Source organism: Ochlerotatus camptorhynchus, unplaced genomic scaffold (genome assembly GCF_037179485.1).
Source record: "Ochlerotatus camptorhynchus isolate MF236.1 unplaced genomic scaffold, CSIRO-AGI_Acam_v1.1 ptg000276l, whole genome shotgun sequence".
In the NCBI taxonomy this organism is placed as follows: Eukaryota; Metazoa; Arthropoda; class Insecta; order Diptera; family Culicidae; genus Ochlerotatus; species Ochlerotatus camptorhynchus.
The window spans coordinates 984,979-1,001,178 of record NW_027040765.1 but is presented as its reverse complement, the minus strand read 5'-3'; the positions used below and the strand labels follow the sequence as shown (position 1 = coordinate 1,001,178).

Here is a 16,200-nt window from a genome sequence, read left to right as displayed (position 1 = left end):
GTACTAATACTCGACTGAAGAAAAACGTCGAATTTACCGAACATATATTAACACAGGTACATTTTCACTTAGAAACTAGGTAAACTTAAATTTAATTTCCTGTAGGAACAGGTACTCCGCTGCTTACTCGTTGATGTGTCCTAGGTAGCAACTTGGAAAGCCATGTGTGTCCGTTTCCTTGATCCCGCATCGACGCCCACATTCATCAGGATTGTTGGCTATGAGTACTTCCTGATATCTGGTGAAGCCTGAGTTTATTTTATTTAAAGAATTCTATTCTTATCATCCTATTAGTTCTAACGGAAATTCCAAAGTAGATCTGATGAGAATCCCAAAATTAACCCTGAAGTGAATTCTAGGGGCATCCCAAGGGAATTCGATGAAAAAATTGCACGGTAGTTTGAAGCATGAAACACTGAAAACCAAGTAACCCGCGATTGTGTTACGTTAGCAAGTATTTAGAGAATAAACGTTCATTCCACTTTGTTCCTTCAAACCTGAAGCACCGTTTTTCCTTTTAACTCTGCAAGAGGTTATGGGCCCTTACCAGACCTAACCAGAAGAAAAGAATAAATTAAGTTTTCAAGATGTCAACTGGAGGTAGCAGCGATCCCAAGTAACAATTTCGGTTTTACAAGGGTTCTTTGGACCATGATTTAGACATGCTACAAGTCTTTGCTTTAAAACCTCCATAAGACTTGCAATGTTACTTGGGATAGCAGCAGAATCGGAAGTCGAACTGAAGCAGGAAGCGTTCGAGTTACGACGGGTTCCGTAGCTATGCCGGCTATAGAGAAGTTGAAGGGCCGTGAAAATTATTCAACTTGGGCATTTGCGATGCGGATGATCCTGATCCGCGAAGCAAGTTGGAGTGCTGTTCAGCCTGCTGAAGGAGAAGTCGTTGCAGCGGACGTCAAGCTAAATAAGAGCGTTGGCAACGATTTGCCTGAGCCTAGAAAGCTACAATTATAGTCTGGTTCAGGATGCAGAGGACGCAGCAGCTGCTTGGAAGAAACTTGCCGAAGCCTTTCAAGACTCTGGTTTGACAAGGAAGATTGGTCTCTTACGTAAGCTTACTACGATCCGGCTGGTCAATTGTTCAAGCGTTGAAAGCTACGTCAACGAGCTGATGTCTACCAGCCACAAGCTTTCGACAATTGGTTTCAAGATGGATGATTCGTGGTTAGTCGCGTTGCTCCTGATGGGACTGCCAGAATATTACGAGCCGATGATCATGGGATTGGAGGCGTCTGGAGCAAAATTGTCATCGGATTCGGTCAAAGCCAAGATTTTGCAAGACGTCAAGCTCGAAAAGGGTCCCATTGCATGCAGCGACTGTACTCGCGTGGGATATAAGAAGATGAAGGCAGAGAAAGCTGAGAAGACGTGCTTCAACTGTGGTAAGCTTGGTCATTTTGCTGCCAGATGTCCCGAAAAGATGAAGCAAAACCCGAAAGGGCTCTGCAGCATTTTTGCGATGGGTAATGTCAAGAGCAAGGCGTGGTATATTGATTCGGGAGCGACGTGCCACATGGCTCAACCAAGCCAGAAATTGGTTGAAGAGATGGCAATTGAACACGACGTTGGAACAGCAAACAATGGTTCTATGAAGGCCGTGGCAAGAGGTACCGTGGTTCTGCAGAGGCGGGACGACTCCATTGATGTTCATGATGTTCTGGAGATCCCGGACTTAGCAACAAACCTGCTGTCAGTAAGTACGATGTGCAAACGTGGTCATAAAGTTATTTTCTCGGCAGAAAAGTGTGAGGTGCTAGATGATGATGGTGAATTGATAATCCATGGAGTCGTAGAAGGCGGATTGTACCGAGTGGTAGAATCGGAACGGTCATTTCTTACCAACGAGCCTCGCCTTGAACCGATCCACCTTCCCGTCGCCGCCACGCTTTACCTTGAAAACCCATTTACAGGTGATCGCCTTCCGCCCAGGTGGCAGCTTGACCAGCGTCCAAATTTTATTCCGCTTCATGGAACTCATCTCCTCGTTCATCGCAGTCTTCCACTTTGGCCAGTCATCACGCTGCTTCAACTCGGCGATCGAATTCGGAATGTCCTCAATGAAGTTCATGGCGTTCAAAGCAAAACTGCGTATTCCACGTCGAAATCCATATGCCATACGGGTGCCGACCGTACTCGTTGAGGCCGTCCGTCTCCAGTTTGACCAGGGGCTTCATCACCCAATTGTCATCGTCAGCTTCTTTACCATCAGCGGAGTTGTATTCATCGTCTGAAACGTCTTCTTCCTCAGGACCAACGTCGCAGTCGTCGTCGGTCTCCTCGACGCTCGTCGGTGCCTCTTCAATCAACTGCTTGTCGGCATTGATCTGCTTCCGCTGCGGACGCCCTGTTTCGACGAAGTCTACATCGCGCGCTGTCACGATTGTCTTCTTTACAGGATCCCAGACACGATATTCATTGTGCGCATAGCCGACGAGGAGTCCTTTCCACGCCTTGGGATCGAGCTTCCGCCGTAGTTCCTTAGGCACGTGAACGAACACATCACAGCCGAAAACCCGAATGTTCGACACATCAGGCTTTCTCGATTCCCACAGCTCGAACGGAGTTTGCTTCTTCTCGAGCGCTGCAGTCGGACTCCTATTGACTAGGTAGGTCGCCGTCAACACAGCTTGCCCCCAGAACCTCTTGTCCACCGCTGAATCGTCCATCATGACCCGCGCCTTTTCAACGAGCGTCCGATTCATTCGCTCGCTCAGACCGTTCTGCTCCGGCGTGTATGGCACCGTCCACTCGATTTGGATGCCTTTGCGTTTGCAAAACATTTGGAATCGCTTGCCTCGATATTCGCCACCGTTATCGCACTTCAGCCGCGTGATCAGTCGCTCAAACTTCGCCGTGACGAATACCTCGTACTCCTCGAAACACTCCGCTACCTCGTCTTTCGACTTTATCAGATACACCACGGTGAAGTGGCTCCAGTCATCGATGAACGTCACGAAGTATTTCATTCCGTCAAGTCCAACCGGCGTCACCGGCCCACAATCGTCCGTATGCACAAGCTCGAGCACTCGCGACGATCTTCGTTCTTCACGCGACGAGAAAGGCTTCCGCGTTTGTTTACCCACTACGCACGGTTCACAAACGATGGCACCCTCGGTCGCACCAGTTGCATTCAACTTCAGTCCCGATATAATTTTGTTCTGCACCAAAAACTTCAAGCTTCTTTCATTTAAATGTCCATTCCGACGGTGCCACAGTTCGAAACCTTTCTGCACTCGACCACACGTCAACAACGAGGCATCATCCGCACTGTGCCTTTCGGAGTAAAGGTCTAGTCCATACAATTTATTCTTCAACGAACCGCACGCGACGATTTCCGAACCACTGTAAATGTTTACTTTTCCAGCCTCAAAAACGACGCGCATTCCAGCCTGCTCGACGCGCAGCACCGAAAACAAATTGCAACGCAGCTGCGGAACGTACAGAGCGTTTTTAATTGTACAGTCTACTGGCTTACCTTGAACCACCGCTACCACCTTCACCATGCCGGAGTATTCCGCTCGAATCGTTTCGCCATCCTTAGCCACCGCAATCTCGATGGGCTTCTTCAAACGATGCAACTCACAGAATAATCCTTTGTCACGCACAAGATGATCCGTAGCTCCCGAGTCGATGAACCACTGCGTTCGGTTCTCCTCGGAAAGGTTCACTCTGTTGACACTCACGAAACAAACACTCTTCCGTTCGCCAGACTCCACCATATTCGCCTTCGAGTTCTGCTTCTGCTTCCGAGTGGACTTGTTCTTCTTCTCTGGACACTCGGCCAGCTTGTGGCCTTCCTTTTTGCAGCCAAAACATTTCAGCTTCCTTGCCGGCTTCGATCCGTAGAACGCTGCATCCGATTCGGAATGGGAAGACATATCCATGCCTTTCCGCTTCGTTTCTTCGTCAAGCAGGCGACATTTGACGAATTCGAGAGACAAGTTCTCCTCGGGCATGGTCTCCAATGCCGACACAACACCGGCGTACGACGATCCCAGCGTGAGGAGCAGGTGACACACAACGTCCAAGTCATCCAAAGCAGCACCAGTGGCACGGTACTCTCGGACCAACTTGTCAAACAAGAGGAAGTGATCCTGCAGTTTACCTCCTTCGAACCGCATCGTCAGCATTTGTCGCTTCAAGTGCATCCGGCTGGCGATGCTGCGACGCTCGAACACCCGGTGGAGTGCATCCCAGATGTCTTTCGGTGATTGCTTGTCGTGGATATACTCTAGCTGCGAGTCGTGTATCCTCGAAACGAGCAGCGATTTGCAGCGGCGATCTTTCTTAATTCGCTTTTCCAGGGCCTTTTTCCTTTCTTCCTTCCTCTGCGGCGTGTCGCCCTGCTGCTCATGCAGCTCGTCCAAATCCGCGACGTCAGTCCGCACACACTCCAAAAGCTCGTGCTCTTCTAGGAGTATCGCCATGCGGAATTTCCATGCCGCGAAATTAGAGCCATCGAACAGCGGCAACAGCAACACCGATTTTTCCTCCGTCATAACGCCCGACGAAATCGGTTTTCGGATGGGCAAACAAAGGAAAAACTCACGGATTGATAGAGAGAAAATAAAAACAACGTGTATTCACTTGGTTTGATTTGGTTGTAATAAAAACGGAAATGCAACTGTCAAAACGGCCGCAGCCGAAAATACCCCAGTGGTGTGGAAAAACAGTGGGGGCACATGGAGTGCAGTGGTTGCCATCTCAACAGTTTGAAGCAGCTCAAGCTGGCAGACTGCACTACGTGTTCAGAAGGCAAACAAGCTCGACTACCGTTCCAGAGAAGTAACACAAAAACATCAAAGGTCCTGCAGCTTGTACATTCCGACCTGTGTGGGCCGGTAGAGGTTCCGTCATTGGGTGGCAATCGCTATTACATTACGTTTGTGGACGAAGCAAGCAAGCGAGTTGTTGTCTATTTCCTGCAATCAAGCGTTTAAGGCGTTCAAATTGTTTCAAGCAAAGGCTGAGGGACAGACGGGTAAGAAAATCAAGATTCTTCGAACCGACAATGGACGGGAATACCTTAGCGACAAATTTCGACGAGCTTTGGAGGACGATGGTATACGTCATACACCGGAGCAAAATGGTACGGCGGAAAGGATGAACCGCACATTGGTGGAGAAGGCTCGCTGTCTACTAAACGATGCACGGCTAAAGAAGGAATTTTGGGCAGCATACTTGGTGAATCGCTCTCCTGCTATGTCCATCGGAGGGAAGACTCCTGAAGAAGTATGGACAGGGAAAAAGCCAAGCTTGAAGCATTTACGAGTTTTCGGTTCAAGCGTGATGGTCCATGTTCCGAAGATGAAGCGTAAAAAGTTCGATCCAAAGGCGGACAAAGGCGTGTTTATTGGATATTGCGAAGATACCAAGGGCTATCGTGTATACGATCCGGAGCGAAACGATTTCATAATCAGGCGAAAGCATTCCAAAGTCCGTTGCAGCTTGTGAACATGATTCGAAGTCAGTCGAATTCATGGAACTGTTCACAGAAGAAGTCGCAGTGCCTATCGAATGTTCTGGTGAGAACGAAGTCAGCTCTGACGACGAAGAAGAATCAGCGAACAGCAGCTCAAGCACATCTTGTGACGATTTCGAAGATGCCTGCAACGAACCTGCGCTCGCACCGCAACAAACAAGGCCAGTTGAAGAAAGTCAACAAGGGTTGAGGCGCAGCGTATACCCAGGCAAGTATAATGATTTTGTTAGTTATGGTTCCTTTTCTGGTGATGATTTTCTTACCCAACCAACTGATTCATCAACGATCGATGTTTCCATGGAGAACGATCCACAATCCTACGACGAGGTCATGCGGCGACCTGATCGAAAGCTGTGGATACAAGCGATGAAGGAAGAGATCGCATCGTTGGACCAGAATCAGACGTGGATGTTAACCGATCTACCTGAAGGACGTAAGGCAATCCGTAACAAGTGGGTTTTTAAAACTAAGCGTGGACCCGACGGCAACATACAGCGATACAAAGCGAGACTCGTGGTGAAGGGTTGCTCGCAGAAACCAGGAATCGACTATGAAGATGTATATTCTCCGGTAGTACGTTATTCAACAATTCGCTACCTCATGGCACTGGCAGTGAAGTTTGATTTTGATGTGGACCAGATGGATGTGGACACTGCGTTCCTGCAGGGTGAGCTAGGCGATGAAGAATTGTACATGATGCAGCCGGAAGGATTCGATAAGGTCAACGGCAAGGTGTGCAGACTCAAGAAAGCGCTATACGGCCTCAAGCAGTCGAGCCGTGTATGGAACGGAAAATTGGATGCCGTATTGCGAGAATTCGGACTGCAACGATCACAAGTAGATACGTGCCTGTACTGGATCCTGGATGGTGACATTATGCTATTTGTGACGATATACGTAGATGACCTGCTGATGTTTACAAACAACCTGGTGTTGAAGAAGAAACTGAAGAAATTTTTGATGACGAAGTTCCAAATGAAAGATTTGGGTGAAGCTTCACACTGCCTGGGAATTCGAATTGTCAGAGATCGAGTGCAAGGACATCTTTCGTTGGACCAACAATCTTATATTCAAGAGATAATCCAGCGCTTTGGGATGACGGACGCTACTCCTGTTGCAACACCAGCAGATCCAACTCTGAGACTAGATAAATCGATGTCTCCCGAAACGGCTGAGGAGGCAGCACAGATGTCAAGAGTACCCTTCAAGGAAGCAGTTGGCTGTTTGTCATATGTAGCGCAAACTAGACGACCAGTTTATTGCGTACGCTGTGAATGCTGTGAGTCAATTCTCTGCCAACTCTGGTAGACAACTTTGGGAAGCAACCAAGCGTATAATACGATACCTGAAGGGAACAGCGCAGAAAAGGTTGCTGTACACTAAGGACGATACTGGAGGCCTTCAAGGGTATAGCGATGCCGATTGGGGAGGAGATCCTGATGACAGAAGATCGACAACAGGTTACTTGTTCACCATGCAAGGGGCTGCCATATCCTGGAATGTGAAAAAGCAACCAACCGTAGCCCTTTCATCATGCGAGGCGGAATTCGTGGCACTTTCGCGGGCCATTCAAGAGGCGATGTGGTGGAAGAATCTGCGGATGGATTCACGAAACCGTTGACCCTTTTGAAGCAAGCTAAGTTACGCCAATTCTTAGGCATCACGGATTAGGGAGGAGTGAAAACCAAGCAACCCGCGATTGCGTTACGTTAGCAAGTATTTTGAGAGTAAACGTTCATTCCACTTTGTTCCTTCAAACCTGAAGCACCGTTTTTCCTTTTAACTCTGCAAGAAACACTAAGGAAATGCTAATTGAATAATGAGGAGAATTTCAGGTGAATTGTAAGGAGAATTTCAAACGCATTCTGAAGAGAACTCCAAGGAGTACTGAGTGGGATTCCAAAATCATGGAAGAGAATGCTAATTATATTGAATTAAAAGAACTCCAAGGGGAATTCCAAGGTTTTTTTCTGAGTAGAATACCAAGAGAGATCTCGATCGATGGAAATGAGGTGGATAATTCCTAAAGAATTTCAAAGGAATGCTAAGAAGACTTCCAAGAGAATGTCAATGGAATTCAAAGAAGAATTCTGATGAACCTTTTCAAAGAATTGCTGAGTTGAAATCAACGATAATTCATGGAACCATTCAAGTTTTAGGATAATCAAATGGTGAAGAAAAATCGAAAAGGAATCTTCAGGTGAATTCTGAGGAGCTAGGATTATCAGAAATTCTGAGATAATTTCAGAAGAATTCCAAGAGTTATTTGCAGAGAATTTTTAGAGTGTTTTGAAGAAAATAATACGGGAAAACTAGAGAACGTACACTAGTTAAACAAAACACCTCAAATTTCATTTAGCTATCCTACTGAGATTTTTTCTGACTTCATTTTGGATTCAGCACACGATTTTACATGGGAAATGACCATCAGCGTACAAAGTTCAAATATACTGTAAAGTAGCGTAATTGAGATCCAGATTTGTGTAAAAATATTGAAAATATTATTAATTTTCATGCTAAGAAGATAATTTAATCCATCGATTTTTCAAAATTCTGGGGCTCTGCGACGCCTACTAGTCTGTTAAGCATTTTCAACTTGGCTTAAAAATAAATTGAGAATCGGTGAGACAGTTGCCTGACGTTTGATCAAAACAAACGCACTCTAAACGGAAAAAAACTTAGGGTAAAAAGTAATCACTCTTGACCACGATTCCAACTGGAACTACCTAGGATTGAACATCCGTACTAATTGCTACAGTTGGTTCAAGCTCCAATATGTCATCAGTCCCTCTAAAATCAATCGAATCCCCTCTGACGTATTGCAGCCCGAATTCCGCGCTCAATTAGGCTTAATCTCATTCCCATCTCTCCATCGCCTGAAGAAGCCAACCACGCCGCAGAAGCGTCATCGAAGCTAATGAAAGAGTCTCTGATTTGCCAAAAGTGATTAAAACCGGAGAAACAACCAACGCAGACCACTGCTGCCCCTGATGACGACAACAGCACGACAACGGCAATTAAAAACCGAAGCTGCACGATCGCCGGAGCAGAGCAAAGAGTAGCAAATTAGGCCAATTTGGCGAGGGGGTTCATCGCCTCACCATTCATATTTGCTCGTTCGTTTGCTCCACTCAGCCGCTCCCACCACCACCATCACCGCCGAAGAGCAATCTCGTTAAAACGTCTCTAGGCATCAATAGCGCAAAACGGGTCTAACAACGGAGAACACGGAAAAAAAGGAAACATTTCGGGCACCCTTTGTCGGCTGCCCAAAAACATGAAAAAATTACCACCATTGATATATATCGCAGACACTTTCAATTAGGCATCTCTAAAACAAATTTCCGCTCCTCGCCCGCCGAGGCTTCCTTGTTTCTCGACCCGATCGTCATCATCATCATCCCCATCAAAGTAGGCATCAAAGTGATTTGGCACTCTCTGCTCTGCTCTGCTCTGCGCCTCCTTTGCGCCTTTGCCTGTTCGTCTTCGGCCAAGCTTAGCAGTAGGCGCTGAGTTCGACCGAGAGTGGGTAATAATTAGAAGATGATATAGTGGAAAAAAAAAGACGATTGTGGACCGTGAGCGGAGAAAGAAAGCCACCACCAAGACCCAAGACAGGGGGAGTTTAGCTCACAAGAGTGCTGACTCAGTTTCCGGCGCCGACGCCGCAGGATTTCGGCTCAAAGGAGTACGTACACGGTGGCGCCAGTCCGGAAAGGTTTTTAAGAGATCCTTCTTAATGAGAGGGGATGAGATGCACCTCGGTGTGATGTGCTCTTTCGGAATCCAATTATGACCGAGCGTGAAAAGGCATCTAGAGAGAGAAAGAGAGGAGGGAGCTGACGCCAGTCAAATTCGGTCTGAGCCTGCCAGCAGGAAGTTGTTACGGGTGGTGTGTCGCAGTGTACTCGTTTGGCACAACGTGTCAGGATTTGTCGTTTGGCCATCGGCCAGAAAGGTGCAAGTGTGAAGTGACAAATGGGATTGTAGAGGAGCTGAAGAGGACGAGTCGAGGAAGAGCAGAGGTCGTGCCTTTTGACGGCTGGTAGTAGCCAGTACCTTGTTCGCTAATTAATCATATGTAGGCTGCGTATGGGTTACAGAGGAGATTTGTCCGGAGCTAATTACCACCCGAGCTAACGGCTCGGCAATCGGTCTGTTTAACGGCATTGGCTTTGATAAATCGTCACTTTGCGAGCGAGACCACAGAGGATGAATGAACCTTCACGCCGTTTGCAGTGGTTGGTAGCCTGGTAGGAACGGTACGGCGCAAGGCCCGTAGCGTACGCGGACACGTAATTTATAGTTTATATGCAAATTTATTACACTCAGCCACTCATTCACTCACATACAGCCACCTCGCTTAGATGCAGATAGAGAGAGCCAGACTCGTATGAATAAATTTGTTAGTTTTGTGTTAATTCCTTTCTGAAGACTGTGAGAGGGGGACGGACGCTCGCCGGCTCGCATGCACTCTTTCTCCCTCGATTTTTTACGATTATTGAAACGGGCCATAAAACGTCAAGTACGTTTCGCTTTTGCATGCGAACGAGGAAGTTCGGCACCATGCATACTACAATGGGTACTCGACGGTTTTTTGACGAGCCACCGAGCAGCAGTAGGCTTTGAACGAGAAAAAAAAAGTCCTAATAAATCAAATTCAAATTAGTAACGAACCACGCATTAACGATTTATGGCGCTAGGTTTCCCCGTTTGGGCGAGTGGCGCATCGTTTCCGGGCACCCAGCAAGGATTCGCCTGTAAGGGGTTATGTGACAATTGTATATTTATTTTTCATACGATTCCTTGCCCGAGGAAAGAGTAAAAGGGAAAATCAATGACAGAACCGAGAAGTACCGAAATTAATTTGTTAGCTCTCCATTTAGATGGTAATTTGATGGGCCATTAAATAATTGAGGCGACTGAAGAAGCGCGCTCGCGCGCTCATTTGCCGTAAATCACATCGCTCCAAAATGGTTCAATTAGACGCGAATGCGTGGAATAGGTTTCGCTATCCCGGTTTTACGCTTTCTAATCGAAATAGTGCTTGATAGAGCCGCTTTGATACGGTTCGTTGGCGACGATTTTGACATTGAATGTTCTGGGAAGTTCGCACAATCTGGCATCACTGGCACGGGGGCAGCAATCAACACTCAAAAAATTACACACGTCATCACAGATTTCAACACAAAAATCAGGTTGCTATGGGTGCTTGATGCTGATCGACGCGAGTTACTCAACATTAACTCCGATTTTGCTCATCATCAAAAGCTTGTCTTGCCCCTTATGTTAAGCATCTCATTCACTCAAAAAATTCCACACGTCATCATCATGTGTCTCACACTTAATTTTGCGCATATTGTGAAACACATCCATTTCATGTGTGAATCTTATGCTATGAACCATGCCTGAACACTATGGATTTGAATTGTGACACACTTGGATTCTATGTGCCTCATATGGTGATATCAATAGCTTTGCACACCATAGTTCAATATTCTACAATATTCTACTTTATTGAATTCTACTTTACCGACTCTAAAAATGAATCGACAAATATATAAACAAAACTGCCAGACGCCAGAGCTTTCACATATATTTTTAATGGGTCTGATTTGGGATTCGATCATGGACTATTGGGGTATGCTGCTGCCGGAGTCTTCGTTCGATCTCACTGTGCCACGGTTGTTCTCATATATGAGGCAGGTTGATAGGATAAAGTCACAACTCTTGTTATCGATGTTTACCTTTCTGAGCAAGCAATTCACATCGTATTGAAATGCAAAACACTTTAAATCCATCTGTTTTGAACAGTAGCGTGATTCAATGTGCAATACACTTGAATAGATAGTGAAAGATTTTCAACATTTCAAAGTTTGAAACACTATAAATTAACGTGTATAACACATTGAACCAAGGTGAAATACACTTAAAGTAAATGTGATTGTGCATTTAGAAAATCAAGTGGTTAAACATTTCGATCAAACGTGTGAAATTTTTTGAGTGAAGAATTTCGTCGTAGATCACATCAATGTGATGGATATAAGGGTTACGATGACTGCAACCGACTACTCTTTCTAGCGTTCAGCAGTGCGCGTAAGCGTGTTTCAGGTGGTTGCCGTCTGATGCGCTTTGATGACATTTTTTCGCTCAATACTCCTATGCGACTAGACTTACTCTCCGAGATGACTAAGTTGGTCATGACGAGAGGAGCAACACATTAGTTGGGTAAAGAAGAATTGCATTGTAACGCACCATCGACTGGAAATGCTTTCGGCAGCGTGGGGATTTAGGTGGTGATGAAACGTCGCTAGAACTATTCCACAGCCGCAGACAGTATATGAGCAAAGTCAAGCGAGCACTTTTTTGCCTGTCGATTTGAAGACATGCTTCAAATCTCCGCGTAGACAAAGAAGTGTGCGTTTGACATGCACTGTCGCATTAATGGCCCGTCGCTCATTTTCAACTTCTTTTCAATTTTCATACTGCCGTACTCTAACGGAACTATCTACACCCTCTTCCAAGACTCTCTAGCCAGTAAATTATCACACTAAACCAGGCCGGCCCAAACTTTTAAATTTGTTTTTTTAAATAGCTGTATATTTGATTGATTAAAATGTTTCAAGATGAATTTTGTTAAATTCTCATTCATTCTGGGCTAAAATTCATAATGATGAATAAAATTGCGCTAGAATGATATCCTTGCTGAGATCCAGAGACCACGTCTGGCCCGCGGGCCGCACGTTGGCAGCGCTACACTAAAGCTTCATGTTAGATAAAGGCTGACTAAAAGTAAATTGGTACGCCCCTCGCGCGCCACTAGCACGCCTGTACTGTTGGGAATCGAAAATCGTTGACAGTGGTTTGTTTACACTTCTATCTAGAACAACTGGTGCAAGTTTGATCAAAGTAGTCGATCGCGTTCAGAAATAACGTCAAATGGAACTCGAAAGAAGAAAAAATATTGTGCACAAAGACCTGGAAAATCCGGAGTGGTTCGGTTCCAAGCTGGCTAAAGTGCTTGAGATGCCAACAACAACAGTTTGTCGAGTGCTCAAAACCTACAAAGAAACCCTGAGTGCAAGGATGGAAAATTTCATTCACTTGAATTCTTCTTGCCGACTGTATGCTTTGCTTTGACGTTTCTCTTTCGATCATTCCCAGTCGCATAAAAACTCTCCCAATGAACTCTGTAGATTGTTTATACCGATGAATTCATGAACCAGCAAATGAAGCGCCTGAATGACTCTAACAAAATAACATACGCTATATCCACATTCATTAGGAATCATTTGAGTCATAGGATTGCTTTCTAAAAAATCATTCGTGAATCAAATTTCTGAATCCATATGAATGCAAGATTGCATTCATGAATTTGTGTGTAGAATGGAATAGAAGTCAACCGTTCAATATCAGAGCTTAAACGCATCACCAGGATTTGAAAAGTGCTGGAACTAAAGCGTGCATGCCAGCTGTGGTTAATTTTCGTGACAAATGTGGCTGGTAATTAAGGTGAAGGGAGAGAGATTTGAAATAAAGTATGCTTAGTTGAAGTTGAACACTATCTGGAATATAATGATATCAAAAATTCATGCAAGTGTTCAATCGTTATGACCATTTTTAAAAGGGACAGTTATTCCGAATCACTCTGTATAGGGTAATGGCAGCCTGTTGGAGGTTTTTGTTGAGTAATTCTTTATGGTTTCTCTATATACTTATTTAAAACAAGTAGCGCATCTACTTACCAACTTCTGGATACGATTTCTTAACCATGGTAAAAAACGACATCTGTGTCAACAGAGAATTCAACATGACAAAGGTGCTGTTCCCACGTGTGTTGTTCCTTAACGGTGACAAATAAGCATCGTGAAGTTTCGTAAATTTATAATATTCTCGCTGCCGCATATTTACAACGAGTTTTTGAATCTTCGGAATGCGTTTTTCGTATGGTTTTACCACATCCCAAACAGCTAGTTGAGCAGTATGGGCAGTGCAACGTACGCTGCATAAGATATCCGATATATTAACGTCGAAAGAGTCATCTGCCACGGGAATTGCTTTAGAAATATCGTTGTCACCATCTTTCCCATTTACGAAGTCGTCGTCCTCATCGTCAGAGTTATCATCTTCATCGATGCTCGTCCTCCGATTCAGAAGTGTCATCGTCTATTTGCGAGGCGTTATCTAGATACGTATTATAGACTTTGATGTGAGCAGACTCGAACATCTTTTTGATTTCCCCGACTGAGGCTACCATGTTAGCTCCATTGTCATAAGTGACCGAGTAGACTTGTTGGAGTTTAACACCGAAGTCGCTCAGAACGTCCTCAATCAACTTTTTGAGATGTTCTTTTGTTTGCCGTTCTTGTGTTTCTTTAATTGCTAAAATCATTTTTATTTATGTATTATTTATGTAATATCCCATCCGATATGTAAGCTAATACTTTACCCAGATTGCGGACGATAACTTCACCATCAACAATGATTCGAGCATTAATGCCAAGAAAGTGACGACTCCATCGACTTCAATCGTTAGCAGTGGTTGTTGCTGCAATTCCTTTGCAATGAGCTGCCGAGCTCTAATAGCGGAATCATCCACCATTCCTGCCACAATCCTACGATTCATCGTAATACCTGCAGCTTTATACAACGGATCCAGAAGCGTTTTGAAACCACTCATTTCCGGGAACGAGTGTGGCAGGTGGTTTACGGTGGCAAGTTATAATGTGCCGAGAAGAATAACATCCTTTGAGGAGTCCACTTGAAGCTTTTTTTCTTGACCGGCTCTGATCCACTTTCGGCTGACGGAATCGGCAAATTCAGCGCAGCATATACTGTAGCATGTTGTTTGAATAAGTGCCGTTTGAAATTACCAGGCATCAGTGTGTCCTGCTTGTATCCGCATGGTTCCTCAGCCTTGCAGCAGAACTTCCCGAGTAAAGTCTGAGATCAAATTGAAATCTAAATTTGAGTTTGTGATTTTGCTGATAATGATTGCTCAGGTTGCTGTCGTTTTGGTCGTTTTAACGGTTAAAATATCAACATTTAGAGCAAAAAAATCTTCCTGTGACATCACATTGAAAACTATTTCTGCTATCAGTGAGAGCAAACTGAAAACTCAATTTGATATCAATTTTTCCTGTTGATAACAAAACAAGTAATCAATTTGATGTTATGCTAAGGCAATGAAAACAAACCCGCAACAACATATTTTTGAAGAGCAAATGTACAGCAAAATTAAAACAAAATGTATCAATTGCATAAATTGAAATCAAATTAGCATTTCAGTTTGATGTTGATATCAAAACTTGATTTCAATTTGCTGTCATTTTGATGCTGGACTTTGCTCGGGTTGCCACCCTCCTGCTGAATGACCTGCAGCATGGTGTATTTCTGTGTGCATCGTCGTTTCATTCTAAAAATGCAAAAAAAGTATCAGTTTAGCTCAGTTTCATCCCGAATAGTATTAACCTGTGATATAACACTGGTATCAAATAACATCTTGAAATCGCAAAATTAATCCAAATAGCAGTGAACAAAGCCGAGAAAAACAAAATCAAGTTTTGAACGATCCAGATGAATGTTTTGTAAATAAAGTATACTGTCAAATGACAGTTCTGATTTTGTAAAGACAGAGATAGAAACAGTAGCATGAAGATATCTGTTTCATCTGTAAGGTTTCATGGAATAAAACATTCTAACGAGTCGTCACTCTTGTTTCGACTACCAACCTAGAATCACTTCTTTAAGACTACGGTCATCCGAAATCAACCCAGGCATTTAATCTTTACTAACTAGCTTTCCTTTCATCAGTGAACATAACAGTAAACAATCTCTGTGAATCAATGAATGCATTCATAAACGATTCTTCTGTCTGTCATTCATAAAACGATGAATGCATTGTAGGAATGAACCAACGCATGAACAAAAACATCAATAATCGCTGTCGTATGTTTATCTTTCCTTTGCTTTCTCTCCTTCATTCACGGGAATGCGTTACTCTCCATAGAGATGGTAACTGAGATTGAAATATTTCCAAGAACATGTTTGTAAATGATTTCAAATTGAACGTTATGCGATGCGATTTTTTCCATCACTGCCTAAGTGTGGAAAGGAATCAGCGGACCTACAAAAAAACTGGAACCAGGGATCGTCAGCTGCGCAGCAAGTTGTTGAGGTGCGTTAAAATCAACCCCGGTCTTTCGATCCGAGATGTGGCCAGAAGGTACAACGCCAACTTTCAAACGGTGCGGAACATCCTTGCCAGGGACCGATACAAGTCGTACAAAGCCAGTAAACATCCGAACCGGAACATGAAGCAGAATTCCGTGGCCAAAAACGTCCAAGGCTCTTGTTCGACCGTGTTTTGACAAAACACAAGGGCTGCACTTTGATCGATGACGAAACATACGTCAAACTCGATTATAAGCAGCTTCCCGGCCAAAAATTTTACATCGCGACTGGACGTGGGGATGTGTTTGCCGACAAGTTTGCGAAGAAGGCCATGATTTGGCAAGCGATTTGCAAACGGAACTATTCGTCACATCCTGGACGATGACATTCCAAGTTTACATCGAAGAATGCCTGAAAAAGCGTGTTTTGCTATTCATCCACAAGCATAGGGGCAAAGTCATCTTTTGGCCCGATTTGGCAAGCTGCCACTACTCCAAGGTGGTTCTGCAGTGGTATGCTGCCAACAA

General features: G+C 44.6%; 1 protein-coding gene and 1 pseudogene across 1 annotated transcript in view; one reads left to right on the top strand and one right to left on the bottom strand.

Moving 5' to 3' along the window:
* The window catches only part of LOC135706239 (homeobox protein B-H1-like), a 143,872-nt gene that overhangs the window by 103,961 nt on the left and 23,711 nt on the right, over window positions 1-16,200 (top strand). The window lies entirely within an intron of this gene.
* LOC135706242 (uncharacterized) lies at window positions 13,170-14,914 on the bottom strand (annotated as a pseudogene).